The sequence below is a fragment of the Doryrhamphus excisus genome, chromosome 7 (assembly GCF_030265055.1).
Source record: "Doryrhamphus excisus isolate RoL2022-K1 chromosome 7, RoL_Dexc_1.0, whole genome shotgun sequence".
Classification (NCBI taxonomy): domain Eukaryota; kingdom Metazoa; phylum Chordata; class Actinopteri; order Syngnathiformes; family Syngnathidae; genus Doryrhamphus; species Doryrhamphus excisus.
The window spans coordinates 4264880-4280865 of NC_080472.1; the positions used below are offsets into that span (position 1 = coordinate 4264880).

General features: G+C 42.6%; 1 long non-coding RNA gene across 2 annotated transcripts in view; it reads right to left on the bottom strand.

Moving 5' to 3' along the window:
* Positions 1-202: 202 nt before the first annotated feature.
* Positions 203-15986, bottom strand: part of LOC131132864 (uncharacterized) — a 44561-nt gene continuing 28777 nt past the window's right edge. For both annotated transcript variants that reach the window (XR_009130444.1, XR_009130445.1), the window contains 2 exons: positions 9316-9434; positions 203-1033 (listed from right to left, as the gene is read on the bottom strand). This is a non-coding gene — a long non-coding RNA (uncharacterized LOC131132864). The remainder of the gene's footprint in view (positions 1034-9315; positions 9435-15986) is intronic.

Sequence of the window (15986 nt, forward strand, 5' to 3'; positions counted from 1 at the left end):
AACTCCAAATATTATGAAAAAAATTGGCTGAAATATTAAAATAAGAAGCCATTACTTCTCATGTTGTAGTATTATGAAAAACAAGCAAAACAAGCAACAACGGCTGTGGAAATTTTTCAGAATAATGTTAAAATATCATGGAAATAAAAGTCATAAGGGGGGGGGGGGGGGGGGGGGGGGCAAGATGGCAGCGCTTTGGGCACGAGGAGGTCCTGAGAGGAGGGAGGAGGGAAGGCGGCCTTTTAGATTCTCCCCTCAATGATGAAGTTGCATAATTGGATAACAAAGTGGGGGGTTCATTTCTTTTTACACTTGCGATGAACATTTAAAAAATATTTATTACAAATAGAAAAAAATATAGAAATATTCTGTTATAAAAAATTAAATTATATATATTTATATTATATATGTATATATAAAAAATATTACATATATAAAATAAAATATTACAAGTATTGTATTGAAATAGTTTGCCTATATGTGCCCTGTGATTGGCTGGCGACCAGTCCAGGGTGTACCCCGCCTCTCGCCCGAAGACAGCTGGGATAGGCTCCAGCACCCCCGCGACCCTCGTGAGGAAAAAGCGGTAGAAAATGAATGAATGAATGAATGTATTGAAATACTACGCATTAAATGCAATTTGTCATTAAATTGATTTGAGCTAAAAATGGCCAGTAATTGCATTAAAATATATATAAAACGGACTAAAATCCAAATGAAATTAAATGAAAATGTAATGAAAATGTAAAGAATGACTCTGGAAGAGGTCATTTGGGTTGACGTGTCAGGAAAAGCCTCCACGCCGACAGGGAAAGCAAAGCCCAAAGTGATTTCAATGGCGGTACCTTTCCAAAGTGGCTGTTTGTTGTCATGAGCGGGTGCCAGATGTTTGCCGAGGCCCACCGTGAGGACGCACGCTCACAAAGACAACAACAACATCACGGACTGTGAGGGCGTCCTTGAATCCACTGCAGGACTTCACTTCCTTCCATCCCTCCATCCATCCCTCCGTCAGGACAGGATTGGTCAGTGACTGCAGAGAAATAAGTTGATGATACAGAAATCAGCTCATTTGCTAAAAATCAAATCAATAGATCCACCGGGGGCGGCGGAGCACAGGAAGTACGAGGTATGCCCGCGGCAACACTTTTAGACTTTTTCAACCCTCGCTTTTGAGCATCTCTTTAGCGAAGGAAAAACATGGAGGCTCAAGTACAAGTTTTTACTTTTTCATGATGGTTGTTATCAATTATGGTAGCAATAATTATCTTCTCATAATTAGGACTTTCCTATCCCGGAATTTCGAATTTGTATCTCATAATTATGAGTTTTGATCGCATAATTTCCACTTTTTATCTTATAATGATGACTTTGCTATTTCATCATTTGGACATTTTAGGATGATATTACTTAATAAATGTCCTATTAAGTCATTTAGACGTTTTATCTCATAATTTGGACTTTTTAATAAAAGTCGGATTAATAACGTTTTTTCAAATGAATAGATTTATGACCATTTGTCTGAAATATGGCCATTTTAACTGTATTTCATTCAAAGAAATATTGAATTTTTTTAGCTTGATTTACATTTTTAACTGTAGCACAACATATGAATCAACAAGGAGGGGTTGCATTCAAAGACACCATGAATTTACAAGTTTTTAGACGTTTTATCTCATAATTTGGACTTTTTAATAAAAGTCGGATTAATAACGGTTTTCCAAATGAATAGATTTATGACCATTTGTCTGAAATATGCACATTTTAACTGTATTTCATTCAGAGAAATATTGAATTTTTTTAGCTTGATTTACATTTTTAACTGTAGCACAACATATGAATCAATAAGGAGGGGTTGCATTCAAAGACACCATGAATTTACAAGTTTTGTGTGTATTTCATGGGCCGTTTCCAAGCATACTTGAACGCCACAAACTGTACTTACGCATTAACAGTTAATGTTAGTTTGTTATTATTCTTTTTGTTTGCATTGCTCTTTATTTAGAACACACATACACTGAATAAAGACGCTGTTACGTTCCGAGTGTCCATGAACGCATCTACAGTATATGTGTTGGAAATGATTTCGATATAGAGTACATAGAGTATATGCTGTTGGATATAGAGTACATAGAGTAGTAGCAGTAAGACTTCCTGTAATGGTGGTGTTGTCATGCAGGAGCAATTAGAGGGCTTGGCGTCCTGGCTGGAGGTCACATGGTCTCAGGAGGCGGGGTCACACCGCTGACCTTTCCATTAAAAGCTGCCCTACTCGCCCTTTTGGGGTCACAGGCTCACCTCTGATGTCAGCATAAAGACAGTCACCAGAACAGGAAGTTACATTTGCAATATGTCACCTTGTCTGCCTGCTTCCTTCCTTCCTTCATTCCTTCCTTGCTTGCTTCCTTCCCTCCCTCCCTGCCTCCCTCCCTTCCCTTCATCCCTCCTTCCTTCCTTCCTTGCTTTCTTCCTTCCTTCCCTCCCTGCCTCCCTCCCTTCCATCCCTCCTTCCTTCCTTCCTTGCCTCCCTCCTTTCTTCCTTCATTCCTTCCCTGCCTCCCTCCCTCTCTCCTTCCTTCCTTCCTTCCTTCCTTCCTTGCCTCCCTTCTTTCATCATTCCATCCTACCTTCCCTCCCTTCTTTCATTCTTCCTTCCTTCCCCTCCCTCCCTCCCTCCCTTCCATCCATCCTTCCTTCCTTCCCTCCCTGCCTCCCTCCCCTCCCTTCCTTCCCTGCCTCCCTCTTTTCTTCCTTCATTCCTTCCCTGCCTCCCTCCATCCTTCCTCCCTCCCTCCCTCCCTCCCTCCCTCCTTTCATTCTTCCTTCCTTCTTTCATTCTTCCTTCCTTCCTTCCTTCATTCCCTCCCTCCTTCCTCCCCTGCCTCCCTCCTTTCTTCCTTCATTCCTTCCCTGGCCTCCCTCCCTCTCTCCTTCATTCCTTCCCTGCCTCCCTCCCTCTCTCCTTCCTTCCTTCTTCCTTCCCTCCCTCCTGCTTCCTTCCCTGCCTCCCTCCCTCTCTCCTTCCTTCCTTCCCTCCCTGCCTCCCTCCCTCTCTCCTTCCTTCCTTCCCTCCCTGCCTCCCTCCCTCTCTCCTTCCTTCCCTCCCTCCCTTAACAAATAAAGAAAGTGGGCCTTGCTGTCCCAATACATGTGAAGGTAGAAGAGGAGTAGAAGAGAACATCACAAGGCTCAAGTATTTACCTTTGGGACTTTTACACAGAAAAACACATCATTGTTATCATTGTTATACTGTTATAATTATTATAATTATTATATTATACAGGCTTTATGTGAGGAGACACTTTTGACTTTACTCTACTTTAACACCTGAACATGCTGTCCAACCAAACCTGTCCAAATATAGCATAGTGGCATCTATCTACTTGTTGTGTGCTAAAAAAAAGCCACAGTGTTTTTTTTTTTTTTTTTTTTGGGGGGGGGGGGGGGGGGGGGGGGGGGGAATAGTGGGGTAGCCATGAGACCACTCAGGTCCAAAGACAGCTGCAGTGCCTCCGGCCTTAGCGTCCCGGCCCCACACCCCCCCCTTCCCAAAACAGTAAGTCCTCCATACAACCCAAATACAAGTTAGCCTTCTCTGATGCAGGACGGCGTGATCCCTGTACCGATATCCATACTTGTGATATCACAGATATTCATACACGCGATATCACCGATATTCATACACGTGATTTCACCGATATTCATACACACGATATCACCGATATTCATACTTGTGATATCACCGATATTCATACACGTGATATCACCGATATTCATACTCATATCACCGATATTCATACGCGTGATATCACCGATATTCATACGCGTGATATCACCGATATTCATACATGCGATATCACCGATATTAATACATGCGATATCACCGATATTCATACACGCGATATCACCGATATTCATACACGCGATATCACCGATATTCATACATGCGATATCACCGATATTCATAAACGCGATATCACCGATATTCATAAACGCGATATCACCGATATTCATACACGTGATATCACCGATATTCATACACGTGATATCACCGATATTCATACACGTGATATCACCGATATTCATACACGTGATATCACCGATATTCATACACGTGATATCACTGCTATTCATACATGTGATATCACCGATATTCATACACCTGATATCACCGATCTTCATACACGTGATATCACCGATATTCATACACGTGATATCATGCTGACTCGTGTCCTCCACATGCTTAGCACCTGACTCAAATACCCATGGATGTCTAGGCATGTGAGTCTGCCCCCTGTCACGTATGTGATTTCTTATATTAAGCGACATTGTAGCATGAATGGAGCCATGTTTTCACTTCCACTTTTTCATGCACTCCGAATCATTACATATATATCAGAATCAGAAAAGGTTCATGATATCGAAGGGTAGGATGTTTTCGGATGAAATGCTTCCTTGTAGTCAGCCGTCAGCTGCATGGAAAGATCTTTTTTCCCGATTGAAAGGAATAATTGGATCACACCTGAAGCTAAAGTGCTAACTTTCCTCGTCATCCAAAGGCAGACGGCGTCTGTGACAGGGGGATCATTCTCACAAACGGGAATAATATCAGGCCGCGTCGCTCGGGCTCACTCACTCAACGCTCGGCGGACGGCCATTAGAGGAGCGGCGTTTGCCGTCTCACAGCTGTCACTTTCGGTCGTCAGACGCACGAGACCGAGCACTCGGCGTGGAAGGAAGATATGATGCCTGACGACAAAACATCGATATCAAAAGCGAAACTTCAAATAACAAGAAGCAGCTGTGATGAAAACGGCGAGAACAGGCTTTTAAGTCTAGCCGGACGCTTATTTTCCTCATTGGAGCCAGGCAATAATAATATATAATAATAATAATATAATAATATAATAATATTAGGAGTTTATTATCGGAAAATAGCAACTACGTATTTATTCGTATTTGTAAAGTTTTTCCTAATTTTTGCTGTCTCTCAAATTCCTTCTTGGAATTTTTTTGTAATTATGACTTTATTCTCATAATAATCATAACTTTTATATTGTAACATTTTTCCCGCAGCCTAATTCTCCAAAAAATCACAACTTTATTTGTCGTTTTGCTTATTTGTCATAATATTGTGAATTTCTTTAGGAAGTGTCTTTAGGAAGCCCAGGGGTGTCCAAAATGCAGCCCAGGGGCCATTTGGGTTTATTGGCTGAATATTTTATTGAACAAGAAAATTGAAAAAAAAAAAAAAAAAAAAAAACACCAACATTTTTACAAGAATACTCAGAAATGTAAATATTAATAAATGTAATATTATGAGGAAAATTCTTGTCATTTTAGTTGACATGTTATGAGAAATTAGGTTGGGGAAAAAGTCCCAATATTTAATATTAATAATTAATTTAATATAAGACAAATAAGACAAAAAAATTGTAACTATATTATAGAAATAAAGTCAAAATATTAAGAGAAAAAAAGTGGTATTCTGACAAGAAAAAAAATCCCAAATTCATGACAATAATAAGAATGTAAATTTAGTCGACATATTTAGGACAAATAAGTTATTTTAATAACTTAATTTTTATTTTCAATCATAGTATGACTGAAGAAAAAACATTTTTAGAAGTTAGAATATTATGGAAATAAAGTCAAAATATTAAGAGAAAAAAAGTGGTATTCTGACAAGAAAAAAAATTTCATGTCCAATTTCATGACAATAATAAGATAATGTAAATTTAGTCGACATATTTAGGACAAATAAATTATTTTAATAACTTCATTTTATTTTAAATCATAGTATGACTGAAGAAAAAACATTTTTAGAAGTTAGAATATTATGCAAACAAAGTCAAAATATTACAGAATAAAATGAATACTATCAGGTAAGAAAATGTAGAAAAAACATTTTTAGAAGTTAGAATATTATGGAAATAAAGTCAAAATATTACAGAATAAAATGAATAATATCAGGTAAGAAACTGTTGAAAAAATATTTGGAAAATGGGGGGGAAGAAATATTCGATATTGACAGCTTTTTCACCGATATGACAAAGCTGAGATGAATGTTGATGTTTTTCACTGTGGAATAAGTAGCTTATTTGTTATAATATTGTGAATTTCTCTGCAATATTTCAGCTTTATGCTTCTAAAATTAATTTTTTCCTCATAATATTTTAAGTTATTCTCATAAAATTGTGACTTTTTCTCTTCAAATGTGATTTTTGACTTGTAAAATAAGTTTGAAAATGGACTTTTCCAGGTCGGCTGTAGTTTTGTTGTTAAATAATGTTTGCAGAATACGGCCGCCCGGCCCCGGCCCCGGGGACGGTTAGCGGGAACGCAAAGCAACCATCCAAACAGCATCTGTCCACGTTCGAGTCTTCCAGCCGCTCATGTGGACACAACAACAGGAGAGGCCATCCGGGATACGCACCCGGCCGTCACCTGAGGGGGCGGCGTCGGGCCTCAAAAGAGGCTCCGCCGCACATGTCGGAGCGCGCCATTACCCGCTTTAACAGCGGTGATTTGTCGGGCGACTCCCCGCTCGCACTGCGTGATGCGGCTTTGGGAGTGAGCTCTATTAAAAAGTCATTAAAGCCCAGAGAAAGCACGGCGGACTCCAGCTTCTCGCCGAAAGGCGCCTGTGGAAATTACTCCATCCATCATAATTACACCAACTGGCCACTGGCACTGGGAGGGCCAAGGGATGGCGGATCCCCGCCGTGACCTCACCCAGGCAGCTGCGAGCGTGCGGCGAGGAAGAGGAGGAGATAAAGAGAGGAAGGGAGATGTACGTTTGAGGCCCCCGGAGGCAAATAAGGTCGGATTTAGAGAAATCCGCCTTCTACGTACGTCTGGCTTCAGTCACGATAACATCAGATAACAACCTCCTCCTCCTTTTTAGTCCACAACCTCGTGAAAGCTTCGCCCCGCAAACAAAAATGAACGCCAAATCGAGTAAGGGACGCAATAATTGTCATTTTGGTAGCCATATTGACGTGCTGCAGGGGCCCCTGTCACATACATTTACATCAGCATCACTCAAAATGATATCTTTAAAAGGAGACGCGCTTCTCAGAAGTCAACTTTTTTTTTTTTTCCCTCAAATGTCAACCTGGCACAGCATCGTGGATAAAAAGGGAAAACCTTCCATATTCCGACTTCTCACCCATTTGAAACAAATCTGGTCGTGTATTGGAAGTCTGTCAGCTTTGATGCTGGAATTTTAGACAGGCAAAAAGTGTCTTTAGGAAGCCCCACGCCACGTTTTGTGTGTCTGGAGCTTTCACGCTAACGGACGCTCTTTTTCCACTTTGGACTTATTTTCAACCGTTGCTGACCCGACTCTGATGGCCAGTTTCCACAAAGTACAATTTATATAACAGGGGTGTCCAAAATGCAGCCCGCAGGCCATTTGGGTTTATTGGCTGAATATTTAATTGAACAAGAAAATTGAACAAAATAAATAAATAAATAAACACCAAAACTTTAACAAGAATACTCGGAAATGTAAATATTAATAAATGAATAAATTGGGGTCACAGGCTCACCTCTGATGCCTCCCTCCTTTCTTCCTTCATTCCTTCCCTGCCTCCCTCCCTCCTTCCTTCCCTCCCTGCCTCCCTCCTTCCTTCCTCCCTTCCTTCATCCTTCCTTCCTACCTTCCCTCCCTTCTTTCATCCTTCCTACCTTCCTTCTCTTCTTTCATCCCTTCTTTCATCCTTCCTTCCCTTCTTTCATCCCTTCTTTCATCCTTCCTTCCCTCCCTTCTTTCATCCTTCCTTCCTTCCCTCCCTTCTTTCATCCTTCCTTCCTTCCTTCCTTCCTTACTTCTATCATCCTTCCTTCCCTCCCTTCATTGATCCTTCCTTCCCTCCCTTCTTCCTTCCTTCTCTCCCTTCTTCCTTCCTTCCTTCCTTCCCTCCCTTCTTTCATCCTTCCTTCCCTCCCTTCTTTCATCCTTCCTTCCTTCCTTCCCTCCCTTCTTTCATCCATCCTTCCTTCCCTTCTCTCATCCCTTCTTTCATCCTTCCTTCCTTCCCTCCTTCCCTCCCTTCTTTCATCCTTCCTTCCTTCCCTCCATCCTTCTTTCATCCTTCCTTCCTTCCCTCCCTTCATTCATCCTTCCTTTCCTCCCTCCCTCCCTTCTTCCTTCCTTCCCTCCCTTCTTTCATCCTTCCTTCCTTCCCTCCCTTCTTTCATCCTTCCTTCCTTCCTTCCCTCCCTTCTTTCATCCTTCCTTCCTTCCCTCCTTCCCTCCCTTCTTTCATCCTCCCTTCCTTCCTTCTATCATCCTTCCTTCCTTCCCTCCCTTCTATCATCCTTCCTTCCTTCCCTCCCTTCATTCATCCTTCCTTCCTTCCTTCCTTCCCTCCCTTCTTTCTTCCTTCCTTCCCTCCCTTCTTTCATCCTTCCTTCCTTCCCGCCCTTCTTTCATCCATCCTTCCTTCCCTCCCTTCTTTCATCCATCCTTCCTTCCTTCCCTCCCTTCTTTTATCCTTCCTTTCTTCCCTTCTTCCTTCCCTCGCTCCCTCCCTCCTTCCTTCCTTCCTTCCTTTTACAAGAATACACGGAAATGTAAATATTAATAAATGTAATATTATGAGGAAAATTCTCGTCATTTTAGTTGACATGTTATGAGAAATTAGGTTGGGGAAAAAAACATTTTTGTAGCTATATTATACAAATAAAGTCAAAATATTAAGAGAAAAAAAGTGTTATTCTGACAAGAAAAAAAATTTCATGTGCAATTTCATGACAATAATAAGATGTAAATTTAATCGACATATTATTATTTTAATAACTTAATTTTTATTTTAAATCATAGTATGACTGAAGAAAAAACATTTTTAGAAGTTAGAATATTATGGAAATAAAGTCAAAATATTGCAGAATACAATACAAATAAAAATATTTGGAAAATGGGGGGAAAAATATTCGATATTGACAGCTTTTTCACCGATATAACAAAGCTGAGATGAATGTTGATGTTTTTTCACTGTGGAAAAAGTTAGGACACCTCCGCCGTTTGCCGTCTCAGAAGCGAAAGCTGATACGTTGGATACGTCTCAAAAGGTTGAAAATTGTCCGTTTGAAAGCAAGCGTGATCATCATTTAAGAAAACGCTGTTGTCAATATCGCCCTTGGCTTCCCGCTGAAAGAGTTTGTTTTTCCGTTTTTTTCCAGCGAGAAGCGAACCTTTGGCTGCACACACGCACTTGGCATGACAATTAGGATTATTTTACGATTGTTTGTGAAGGTTCGCGATGCGTGTCTGGTTAGCATTTGTAATGGTGCACGATTGATCCCAACCTTCTATGTGGAAATGTCCTCCAGCAAGACGCCCCCGTGTCTCCTGGTGGGCCGCAGCCTTGTTTAGTCAAGAGTCAGCGAAAGGTCGTCCAAAAGAGAAGTCTGCTCATCAAAATCCGCTGTGGAAGAAATGAAGTAAATAGGATTGTGAGTCGTCTGCTTCACGGGAGGAAAAAAAGGCTCTCAAGGATCCAATTGGATTGGATTTTCAAACAGCCACAAAGGGAAAAAAAAGGGTATATTGTTGTTGCTCAACAAGGACTAAATTGCTCCACAGAAGTCCAACAAACATGGCGTCCGCTTCATGTATTATACTGAAAAGCCTCGTACTGAACGCCATAAATCAGCTTATTGTCCGGCGTGCGCGTGATGTGATATTTCTTATCCGCTCATTTTGCCGTTCTTTGTCACTGACGGACCGGCGCCATGGCGATGGGCGGCGACGGGATGGTGAAGTATTGGATATGTGGTGGAAGTCAGGTGGTAAAAAAAAGATAAAACTACCAATTAATGGATTGGATTACAACATTGATACGGGTGTAGGGATGCACCCAAGACCGTAACCTTTGACCTTTGACAAAAACTGGACCCATTAGGTTAGTCAGTCCTCAGAAAGTAAAAAAAAAAACAAAAAAATTATTTCTCATATTATTCTGACTGAAACTATAAAGTATTTTTTCTTTAATATTTCAACTCTATGGGGGCGGCACGGCGGTCGAGTGGTTAGCACGTAGACCTCACAGCTCGGAGACCAGGGTTCAATTCCACCCTCGGCCATCTCTGTGTGGAGTTTGCATGTTCTCCCCGTGCATGCGTGGGTTTTCTCCGGGTATTCCGGTTTCCATGCTAGGTTAATTAGCGACTCCAATTTGTCCAATTTGGTTGTTATGGGTAATATTCCTATCAAGTCCACATACGGTGCATGTACATGTTTTTGTTGCGATAAAAATGCACACTTTTTATTTGTAAGTCCCAGTAAAAGAGGGTCTGAGACTCTATTTTGTGGCCCCCCACCTATATATGGAAGTCAGGTGGTAAAAAAGACAAACTACCAATTGATGGATTGGATTACAACATTGATACGGGTGCAGGGGTGCACCCAAGACCGTAACCCCTGACCTTTGACAAAAACTGGACCCATTAGGTTAGTCAGTCCTCAGAAAAAAAAAACAACAAACAAAAAGAAAGAAACTCAGCTGTAATTTTACAAAAATAAAGTCAAAAGTGAAAATATTGTAATTTTACAAGAAAAAGGTCTTAATATTATGAGGAAAAATACTGCAATTGTATGAGTATAAAGTTGAAATACTAGAAAAAAAAAACCAACTTTTTGGCCTTTTGTATGAAGTTGTGGTCTCCAATAGAGCAGATACACACCACAGAAAGCTGTCTAGATCTTCCAGAATCTGCACCTATTCCAGTCAGAGTTAATTGGATTTCCAAAACGCGCTGTTTTCAAATTATTCCACCCACGACACGCCCACTCCAGACTACTGCCACACCCCACTTTCTACTTTTGTGTGTATCGAGCTACTGGTAGATCATGATCTACTGGTTGGGGACCCCTGACTAGGAAGTCAAAGATTGGTAGCGGTTGGTGGCGCTCAGGAGAAAGACGCCAGATGTGAGGGCGCTGCCTTCACCTCACCTGCCCGAGGAAGAGCACTCATTGTCGGACACGCTTTGTCAGGGTCGCCGCTGGTGCTGTGGAGCTGTGGAATTACAAAAATGGACATCGGTCCCAGAGAGTGGATGTCCTCCATGAAGCCATTTTGGTTGTCCAGACCTGGATGGCCTTCTGATGAATACAGAACCTCAAAGTTTTAGAATCACGAGCCAAATGGTCTCTGCCAATTGGTTTGGAGGCTTGGTTTAATGATCGATCTGATTTGATTGACAGTCCCCTCAAGGCGTGTACCAAATTTTCTGGCGATTTGACCAACCACGCTAAAATCACAGACCTGACCGTTAAGACCTGAACCTGCTAGACTTTTTGTACTGTTGTCATAGTTAAGATTGAGTCTACTACATCATGGGAGGCTTTACAGATGGATGAGAAGGAGCAGAGCGGTGGAGAAAGCCGCTGAATGAAGGATCAGGAGCTCAATGCTGGAGAGGAAGTGGAGTGGGCGGTAAGCGGTGGCGTATTGTTCGATAGCCGAGCAGGAGGAGGTGGGAGGCAGAGCGCTGCAGAGGAGGATCTCTTCTGCGTTTTTGTCAGCCTCAAGTTGAGTCACGTCTACTGGGTCGTCGAGAAAGCAAAACGGGAGGCGGGGGTAAAATGTGTGATGCTAACACATATTTCTATTACCATGCAGTGTCAGTGGTCAGCGTGCGAGGCTTCCTGTTGCCTGGTTACCGGGTTGCAGCGGCGGCGGCGGCGCTGTCTGCGTTTGGATGTGTCATCCTCCCGCTGGTGGGTGTCTGCACGACTTCGCTGTCGCCATGTCTGCTGCCGCTAACAAGCAAGAACGCTCTGACAGGGGTTGGGTGGGGTGGTGGTGGTGGTGGGCGGGAGGTCGCTCCCGGTGGCAACAGACTGACGGTGCAACAGGCTACGCCGTGGGGGCTGGAGTGACAGCAGCTGGTGCCGAGAAGCCAGCATTCTCTCCCCAGACCCGGTGCCCCCGCGTAACCCCGCCCATCAATCACCGCTAGCCGACAGCCCCAGGCACGGCTTTGGCCTCTACAAAACGTAAATCTGGCGTTCACCCCCACTTCAGGATGATGGACGACTTGGGACAGAGTGCTGTGTCCTGAGGGCGCGATGGCTTCTGTGGGGGCGCCGCGCCTCACGGACACGCGGGTGCGGATGTTATCAGCCCATTAGAGGGTCGTTATCGCTGGCAGAAGTGATATCAGGTAGACTCACCTTGTTGTGCCTCGGAAAGTCACCAATGTTTACACTACAGTGTCTGACACTTTACTGATTAGGAGCAGAACATAAGATGCTTCCGAAAACTGGAAATGGATGGTCAACAGGGGTGCCCGATAGGGTGATCGCAATCTGTCCATCTAAAAAAATAAAAAACAAAAAAATAGAATTTGTAGTAGGAGCTATGTTGTGCTCTGGGTTTTGTGTTTTATTAGTACGGCATCGTCCCATTGTTTATGCTCGCCTATGCTGTATAAGTACTGGAGGACTTTCCGAGGACTGACTAACCTAATGGGTCCAGTTTTTGTCAAAGGTCAGGGGTTACTGTCATGGTCGCTGGTACTACCGTCCTTGAATGTCAAAAACAGTGGAACCTTGCTACGCATCATTAATCCACTCCAGGAGGTCCGACTCATAGTCTGGGTAACTTCCTGTATGGTAGGCTAGCTAACTTCTTACTAGTCTGGGTAACTTCCTGTATGGTAGGCTAGCTAACTTCCTAATAGTCTGGGTAACTTCCTGTATGGTAGGCTAGCTAACTTCCTAATAGTCTGGGTGGGTAACTTCCAAGTCGCATGAGTAAATTCTTAGTCGGCTGACTTACTTCCTGGTAGCCTGAGTAACTTCCTAGTATGCCGGCTAACGTTGTGGTAGACCAAGTAATGGCTAACTTCCTGGTAGCATGGGTAACTTCCTAGCAGGCTGGCTAACGTTCTGGTAGCCTGAGTAATGGCTAACTTCCTGGTAGCATGGGTAACTTCCTAGTAGGCTGGCTAATGTTCTGGTAGCCTGAGTAATGGCTAACTTCCTGGTAACATGGGTAACTTCCAAGTAGGCTTGCTAACGTTCTGATAGCCTGAGTAATGGCTAACTTTCTGGTCGCATGGGTAACTTCCTAGCAGGCTGGCTGATGTTCTGGTAGCCTGAGTAATGGCTAACTTCCTGGTAGCATGGGTAACTTCCTAGCAGGCTGGCTAATGTTCTGGTAGCCTGAGTAATGGCTAACTTCCTGGTAGCATGGGTAACTTCCTAGCAGGCTGGCTAATGTTCTGGTAGCCTGAGTAATGGCTAACTTCCTGGTAGCATGGGTAACTTCCAAGTAGGCTTACTAACGTTCTGATAGCCTGAGTAATGGCTAACTTCCTGACTAGGAGCAGAACATAAGAAGCTTCCGAAAACTAGAAATGGATGGTTAACAGGGGCGCCCGATAGGGTGATCGCAATCTGTCCATTTAAAAAAAAATGAATTAAAAAAATAGAATTTGTACCAGGAGCTATGTTGTGCTCCGGGTTTTGTGTTTTATTTGTGTCAAGGGAAAATCTGCTGTTGGCGAGAGACGAGACAAGTTCTTTGAGAATAACGAGAGGTACAATTTAATAAAGCTTGCATGCGAGGAGACAAATCAATACAACCTGAGCAGACGGCTCCTAGAGAGAATGTCTAATGGGCTCCACGCACGGCCGTTCATTTTCCTCGGTCTACGCCCTGGCTAAATTTGTGCGTGTTACAGGAAAAATGCACAAAATTTTTAACCAATTATCCACAATAACTTTTCTCAGCCTTCTAAAGATATACAAACAGCTAAAAAAAAGACTTAGCTAAAAATTCACGTAATGAGACACAGCTATTTAGTCTATAAAGCCTTCTGAGAAAAACTCCAAATGCTCCCTTTACATCACGTGACCTGCATATTAACCGAGCGATAGCGGTATTGTTATTATTATTGTTATTAATTCATTAAATCCCAGACATTTTTTCAAAGTCACCCCCTCTGGTACCGGCCATTTTAGAAAATTCTGACTCATCAAATACTGTGTTCTACGCCGATATAAACATGGATCCTACCAAAAGAAAGATTAAACTCTCGTTTTTTATTAATAATCGGCAGTCTAACAAGCAAAATATCAGTTCTCAGCAAAAAAACTGGAAAAAAACACAAAGTTAGACATATATCCATCCAGCCATATACAGTATATTTAGCCAAGTATTCAATTATTTACAAATATAACATCATGGCAAATAAATATGTCTTCGGGATCAGGTGTTTGGGTTGAGAAATAGTTAGCATCGTTACGCCCAAGAACTACGTTACTGGTGTAGTGACACCTTACCGCTAGTAATTGGTCGGCTAGCGATTAGCTTAACCAAGCACTCGCTCACAATGCGTCAGGCACTAGCCAAAAGTCACGCTACATATTGGAGCAGCTGTTTTTTTTTACGCTAGGCGTACGATGTCTGAAACAAATAAACATACCATACATACAATACTACACCATGCAGTATCTTACCATACCGTATTTTTTTCCCTTCTTTGGTATTTTTCTTTCTATTTTTATTTAGCCCAGCGCTAACGCTTAGCTTAGTTCTTACATTTTTCGATGACCTTTTGCCTCCTGAAAAAAAAAAAAACTGCGAATAAATGTTTTCTGATTGCAAGGAAGAGTTTCTGCCTCACATTATGGCTTCCAACCTCACCAGTCCTAACAAGGTAGAGAGAACATTGCGACTTGGTTATTCTACCACGTCTGGTATATTTCCCAGTGGGCATCGTCCCATTGTTTATGCTCGCCTATGCTGTATAAGTACTGGAGGACTTTCCGAGGACTGACTAAACTAATGGGTCCAGTTTTTGTCAAAGGTCAGGGGTTACTGTCATGGTCGCTGGTACTACCGTCCTTGAATGTCAAAAACAGTGGAACCTTGCTACGCATCATTAATCCGCTCCAGGAGGTCCGACTCTAACCAAAACTCATGCTAACCGAATCAGTTTTTCCCATAAGAAATCACAGACTTTCTGAATGGTAGGCTAGCTGACTTCCTAATAGTATGGGTAACTTCCTGTACGGTAGGCTAGCTAACTTCCTAATAGTCTGGGTAACTTCCTGTACGGTAGGCTAGCTAGGCTGACTTACTTCCTGGTAGCCTGAGTAACTTCCTAGTATGCCGGCTAACGTTGTGGTAGACCGAGTAATGGCTAACTTCCTGGTAGCATGGGTAACTTCCTAGTAGGCTGGCTAATGTTCTGGTAACGGCCAACTTCCTGGTAGCATGGCTAACTTCCTGGTAAGATTGCATGGCTACCTTCCTAGTAGGCTGGCTAATGTTCTGGTAGCCTGAGTAATGGCTAACTTCCTGGTAGCATGGCTAACTTCCTAGTAGGCTGGCTAATGTTCTGGTAGCCTGAGTAATGGCTAACTTCCTGGTAACGTGGGTAACTTCCTAGTAGGCTGGCTAACGTTCTGGTAGCCTGTGTAATGGCTAACTTCCTGGTAACATGGGCAACTTCCTAGTAGGCTGGCTAACGTTCTGGTAGCCTGAGTAATGGCTAACTTCCTGGTGGCATGAGTAACTTCCGAGTAGGCTGGCTAACTTCTTGAATAGTAGGCTGGCTAACGTCCTAATAGACTTAGTAACTTCTTAGCAGGCTAGCTAACGTCCTAATAGCCCGAGTAGGTTCCTAGTAGTTTGGCTGATGTCCTGGTAGCTTGAGTAAATTACAAATAAACTGGCTAACGTCATGAATAGTAGGCTAGCTAACTTCCTAATAGCCTGAGTACCTTTCTAGTAGGCTAGCTAACGTCCTAATAGCCCGAGTAGGTTCCTAGTAGTTTGGCTGATGTCCTGGTAGCTTGAGTAAATTACAAATAAGCTGGCTAACGTCATGAATAGTAGGCTAGCTAACTTCCTAATAGCCCGAGTACCTTTCTAGTAAGCTAGCTAACGTCCTAATAGCCCGAGTAGGTTCCTAGTAGTTTGGCTGATGTACTGGTAGCTTGAATAAACTACAAATAAGCT